The sequence below is a fragment of the Pongo abelii genome, chromosome 1 (assembly GCF_028885655.2).
Source record: "Pongo abelii isolate AG06213 chromosome 1, NHGRI_mPonAbe1-v2.0_pri, whole genome shotgun sequence".
Taxonomy (NCBI): domain Eukaryota; kingdom Metazoa; phylum Chordata; class Mammalia; order Primates; family Hominidae; genus Pongo; species Pongo abelii.
This window is the reverse complement of record NC_071985.2, coordinates 1199510-1206138: the sequence shown is the minus strand read 5'-3', so window position 1 is coordinate 1206138 and position 6629 is coordinate 1199510.

Below are 6629 nucleotides of genomic sequence, written 5' to 3'. Positions count from 1 at the left end.
GTGTGATTCATCATGGGGCTATGAGATTCAGTAGTTTGTTCCTTTTTTGTTGATGATTGGTATCCCTTTTTATGGGTATCTTACAGTTTATCCATTCTCAGAACACTTGACACCAGAGCAGTTTTTAGATTTTGCCTGTTAGTTGATAAAGATTTTTGAAAATTCTCATGCATAGCTTCCTGTGGACATATATTTTCATTTCTTTTTGGTATATATATATACAATTGAAATTGCTGGTCATAGAGTAGAAGTACATTTAACTTTTAAAGGAACAGTCAAATAGTTTTCCAAAGTTGTTGAATTTTACATTTTTACCAGCAACAGAAGAGAAATGTGGAGGTACTCTACATCCTTTGTGACACTTGATGCTGTTGAACTTTTAAAATTTTAGATATTCTGACGGATAGTGGTCGATTATATGGTTTTAGTTTGGATTTCCCTGATTACAGATGATATTAAGCTTTATTTCATTGCTTATTGGACATTTGTATATTATGTTGTGTTAAGTGTCTTTCAAGTCTGTTTTTTCATCTTTTAACTGGATTCTTTGTCATTACTATCGTATTGCAGGAGTTCAATATACATTTAGAACACAAATCCATGATTAAATACACGTGTGTTAATATTTTCCCACAGTGGCTTGCCTTTTTGTTTTCTTCAATACGTCTATTGATATGCATATATATTTAATATCCTGTCAATTTTATCATTTTGGTTAAGGTTAGTGCTTTCTGTGTCTTCAAAAGAAGTTTTTGCATACCCCACTGCTTTCTTCTAAAACCTTAGAATTTTACATTTTATGCTCAACTCTGTGATTTCTCTCAAATTAAATGTTGTGTACAGTATGAGGTAGTGGTTAATAGTTTTTTGTCAATATGGATATACAGTTTTTCCAACATAATATTTTGAAGAGATTTTCCAATACCTTTGATGTCTTTCTTGACAATAATTTGATCATAAATGCATCAGCCTCTTTCTGGACTCTCTATGCTGTTTCATTGATCTTTCAAGAAAATGTTTTGAATTAGGCAAGCTTATGTGAAAAGTTGATATTACCTTATGTTACTCCAGAAGTTCACATATAAGTTACCCACCTCTTAGGCCTGGTTAAGAAAAATTTAAGAAGTATTAAGTACAGTCGAACCCAGTTTGCTTGTTTTCCTTTCTAATAGGATTAGGTAGAAATTATGTAAGCATACATTTCTTTTCACCATAAATCAATTTTCTGTCTCCTCCTAACAGATTTCCTAAACCCTGTGTATTTTCTGCCTTTAAAACTTCTATTGCTGTCTATCATTACACACCTCCTTTGCTGTGTTTTTTTTAAAAAATCTTTGTGTCAATTTTATTACTCAATCGCAAACACATGCAGACATGAAGGTATTTATTTACTTTGTTGTTTGTCCACATTTTCCCCCACAACATGCACAACATTTTATACATCATGGATGATATTTTTGCATTCCTCATACTTTTTTTCAATCATAGTGCTAGATTTCTAAATAAGAGAGATCATTTCATTTTATCAAGTTTCCCAAAATGCATACTAGAATTTAATCCTTATAGAATAGAAACAATTTCAATAAGTCTTCAGGGAATATGAGGGCAAACTGCATAATCCATGAAGTTAGTTTGCATTTTATTAAAATTCTAACTCCGTCAGTTAATCTGTAAATAATGTTTCAATGCTTTTTTTTTACATGTCATATGATTCTATTAAATATTTGCATAATGTTCTTAAAATGACAATTATAGAAATAAAGTACAGGTTAGTTGTTGCAGGGGTAGGGAATGGAAGACAGAAGAGAAGTGGGATGGTAAGGAGGTGTAGTTAAAAATGGGCTACACGAGGGATCCTTTGGTAATGGAAATGTTCTTTTTTTGTGTGTTTTTTGTTTATTTGTTTGTTTTTTGAGACAGTATCTTGCTCCATTGCCCAGGCTGGAGTGGAGTGGTCTGATTTTGGCTAACTGCAACCTCTGCCTCCTGGGTTCAAGCCATTCTCCTGCCTCAGCCACCGAGTAGCTGAGACTACAGGTGCGCACCAACACGCCCGGCTAATTTTTGTAATTTTAGTAGAGATGGGGTTTCACTATGTTGGCCAGGCTGGTCTCGAACTCCTGACCTCAAGTGATCTGCCTGCCTTGGCCTCCCAAAGTGCTGGGATTACAGGTGTGAGCCACAGCACCTGACCTGTTCTGTATCTTTTTTTAAAAAAAATTATTTCTATAGGTTTTTGGGGAACAGGTGTTATTTGGTTTTGCAAGTAAGCTCTTTAGTAGTACTTTGTGAGATTTTGATGCACTCATCACCCGAGCAGTATACACTGAACCCAATTTGTAGTCTTTTATCCCTCAACCCCCTTCCCACCCTTTCCTCGAAGTCCTATATCATTCTTATGCCTTTGTATCCTTATGGCTTAGTTCCCACTTATGGTTAGAATGGTGGCCTCCAGCTCCACCATGTTGTGGCAAAGAACATGATCTCGTTCTTTTCTATGGCTGCATAGTATTCCATGGTGTATATGTACCACATTTTCTTTATCCAGTCTATCATTGATGAGCATTTGTGTTGATTCCATGTCTTTGCTATCGTGAATAGTGCTGCAATGAACATACACGTGCATGAATTCTTCGTGTTACTCATTTTCCCTGACTTAGAAACCTAAATTTTAGTGTTATAATGCCAATTTCCAGCCTGGTGTGGTGGCTCATGCCTGTAATCCCAGCACTTTGGGAGGCCAAGGCAGGTGGATCACCTGAGGTAGGGAGTTCGAGATCAGCCTGACCAACATGGAGAAACCCCGTCTCTACTAAAAATACAAAACTAGCAAGGCAAGGTGGTGCATGCCTATAATCCTAGCTACTTGTGAGGCTGAGGCACGAGAATCACTTGAACCTGGGAGGTGGAGGTTGTGGTGAGCCGAGGTTACAGCGAGCTGAGGTTGCACCACTGCACTCCAGCCTGGGCAACAAGAGAGAAACTCCATCTCAAAAAAAAAAAAAAAAAAAAAATGCCGGTTTCCAAAGATGGTGCCTCAATAGTTAGTTTGGCACCTTAGAAGAAATAGGTAGCAGAATTTCCCTCTGTCCTATATTGGGCGTATGCTGTAATAGAAAAATAAAGTTTCATTAAGTCTTAGAAATTTGAGGCTTAAATTTCCATCACAGAATATTGCATTGGATGAATGAAGGATAGTATAGGAGTTAAGCATGAAGGTTGCAGAGCAGTACTCCCCAGTAGAACTTGCTGCATTAATAAGAATGGTCTGTGTTGGTATTGTTTCTTATGTGGAACAACATGTGGCAATTGAGCACTTGAAAAGTAGCTAGTTTAATAAAAAAGTGGCACTTTAAATTATAGTTAATTTTATTTTATTTAAATTCAGATATAATTATCCAATATGGCTGGTAGCCACATACTGTAAACTGAAGTTCTATTGTCCAACAATTTGAAACAATCACTGCCCCACAATTACTTGCTTTCAAGCCTTGAGGACATTACTTGAATCTTAAGTGACTCCATTTCCACTTCTGTAAAAAGTATATAAAATATATTATAAAATTTTTATACTGATTAAATAAGTATATGAGTGTGAAAATTATAAAAGGTAACCTTGAGGGAACTCTTTAAAAACTTTTTCTATATTGCTGGTGATACTGTTTCTTGAGATGGGTGCTGTGTATATGGATGCCATCAGTTAATGAAAAACTAATGAATTATATTATTAATATACAAATTCTATAGGCTTTTTTATTAGTTTTAAATATTCTTATTTATTTGATCTAGAAGATGATGATGGGAAAACCTTTCTAGACATTGGTTTAGGCAAAGACTTCATGACCAAGAAACGAAAAGCAAATGCAACAAAAACAAAGATAAATAGATGGGACTTAATTAAGCTAAAAATGTTCTACACAGCAAAATATATAATTAGCAGAGTTAACAGACAACACACAGAGTGGCAGAAAATCTTCACAATCTATACATCCAATAAAGGACTAATATCCAGAATCTACAATGAACTCAAACAAAAAGCAAGAAAAAAACAATCCCATCAAAAAGTGGGCTAAGGACATGAATAGACAATTCTCAAGAGAGGATATACAAATAGCCAAAAAACATGAAAAAATTCTCAACACCACTAATTATTAGGGAAATGCAAATAAAAACCACAATGCGATACCACCTTACTCCTGCAAGAATAGCCATAATCAAAAAATCAAAAAGTAGTAGATGTAGGCACGGATGCAGTGAAAAGGGAACACTTCTACACTGCTGGTGGGAATGTAAACTAGTACAACCACTAAGGAAAACAGTATGGAGATTCCTTAAAGAACTAAAAGTAGATCTTCTATTTGATCCAGCAATCCCACTACTGGATATCTACCCAGAGGAAAAGAAGTCATTATATGAAAAAGATACTTGGACACACATGTTTATAGCAGCACAATACGCAATTGCAAAAATGTGGAACCAGCCCAAATGCCCATCAATCAATGAATGGATAAAGAAACTGTGGTATATATGCATGAAGAAATACTACTAAAGCTATAAAAAGGAATGAATAAATGGCATTCACAGCAACCTGGATGGAACTGGAGACTATTATTCTAAGTGAAGTAACTTAGGAATGGAAAATCAATGCTTTCTTGATGTTTCAATCCCTGAATTTTTTAATTTTTTAATACACAATTCAGGAAATAATATGCTGTGTATAAATATTTCAAAGATAATATAAGCAATCACTTTCTTGTGTTATAGGGGTTAATACCTAACATATATTAACAGCAATTATAAGTGCTTTGGATATTCATTGTCATTATAATCAGAAACACATAAAGCAAAGTCCTTACTTCTTGTTCACTACCTATTTTCTGTTAAAATCACAGTAACCCAAATATAACTTTAAATGTATTAAGAAATATATCTAAATAATGTATTTTTATCCTTGAATTTGCTTAGGTCATCAGAAATCTAGACACCTGACAGATGTTATATAGATTTGATCATATGTGTTTATACTGTTCTAGATCTGTGGTCATGGGGCCTAAAGTAAAAGCAGATCAAATTCTATTAAAGTTTTCATCCTCAAAACTGACAAGCATGGTATACTTACTATTGTTTAAAAGATAAGCATCATGACTGGCATCATGTTGTGCTCTCATATCTTTACTCTGGGACTTCATTCTGTCTTCTTGCCAAGTTATAGCACTTGAGTGAGTCAAACCACTCTTGTTACAATAAAACCTTGGGGAATAAGTCTCAAATGACCAACAGTGAGGAAAACAATATTATAATTCTCACTCTTATTCCTGGATAAACAGTGCTGTGGAAATTTTGTATGGACTTTACTAACTGCAGAGTTGATGAGGCACCCAAGAGTCAGCGAGAAAGAGAAAGAAGTCACACATGAAATTTAGGTGAGATTTATTTTACTGAGAACGTAAAATGATTATACAAAGACCCTGTAACCAATTCAATTAAATGGATATAACTTCTAGTAAATTAGATGAGAAATATAAGTCAATCACAGTTTACTGATGAACTCCAATTAATCTACGAAAATGGCAGACCTCAATTAAAACAGTATTGGCAGCAATTTGGTAGGCCAGGGCCGAGGAGTTCGAGACCAGCCTGGCCAACATGGTAAAACACTGTCTCTACTAAAAGTACAAAAATTAGCCAGCGTGGTGGCAGGTGCCTTTAATCCCCACTACTCAGGAGGCTGAGGCAGGGGAATCGCTTGAGCCAAGGACACAGAGGTTGCAGTGAGCCGAGATCGCACCACTGCACTGCAGCCTGGGCGACAGAGTGAGACCCCATCTCAAAACAAAACAACGCAAAACAAGACAAAACAAATAGTATTGGTCAATAATGGACTCAATAATAATATTAATACTGACTTAGATTTTATTTATTATACTAAAAGCAATAATGACAATATGTGCATTGCACTTACATTGTACTAAACATAATATTATTAATAACGGAAATACTTACATTGTGCTTCTTATTTACCAAGAGATCTCCAAAGTACTTTCATCTATGAAATGCTTTAGCCCTCACAATGAAGCACATGCTCTTAATACTTACGTTTGACAGATCAGACTAATAAAATATAAAAAGAATGAGGCATTTGTCCAAGCGAGTACAAGTGTTTGAACCCAGGGCTTCTGGCCCCAGAGTTCTTGATGTTAACCACTATACTCCATTGACTCTTTGTAGTATAGTGCCCATATCACTGTGTTTCTTTCACACAAGTAAAATGTATTTCTACAACATCATGTATCATGGTTATTTAAAAGCACGTAGACCAATATTTAGATCTTTTAAGTTGAGGATCACTGATACAAATTTAAAATACCAGTGTATCATAAAAATAATAATGCTTTGACTTTATTTTGTATACATAAAAAGACAAAATTTAAAATTGTGTACAGTTTATTCCTGTCTCTAATAAATAAGCATAGTGGTGTGGGTTTTGGAGCCAAATTGTCTGGGTTCACATTGTGACTTCTCTGTTTATTAGTAGTATGAACTTGGATAAAGCTTCTGACTTTCTCAATCTTGTCCTTCCTCTCTGTACAATGAGAGTAATTACAGTAAAACCTCATATGGTTTTCAGA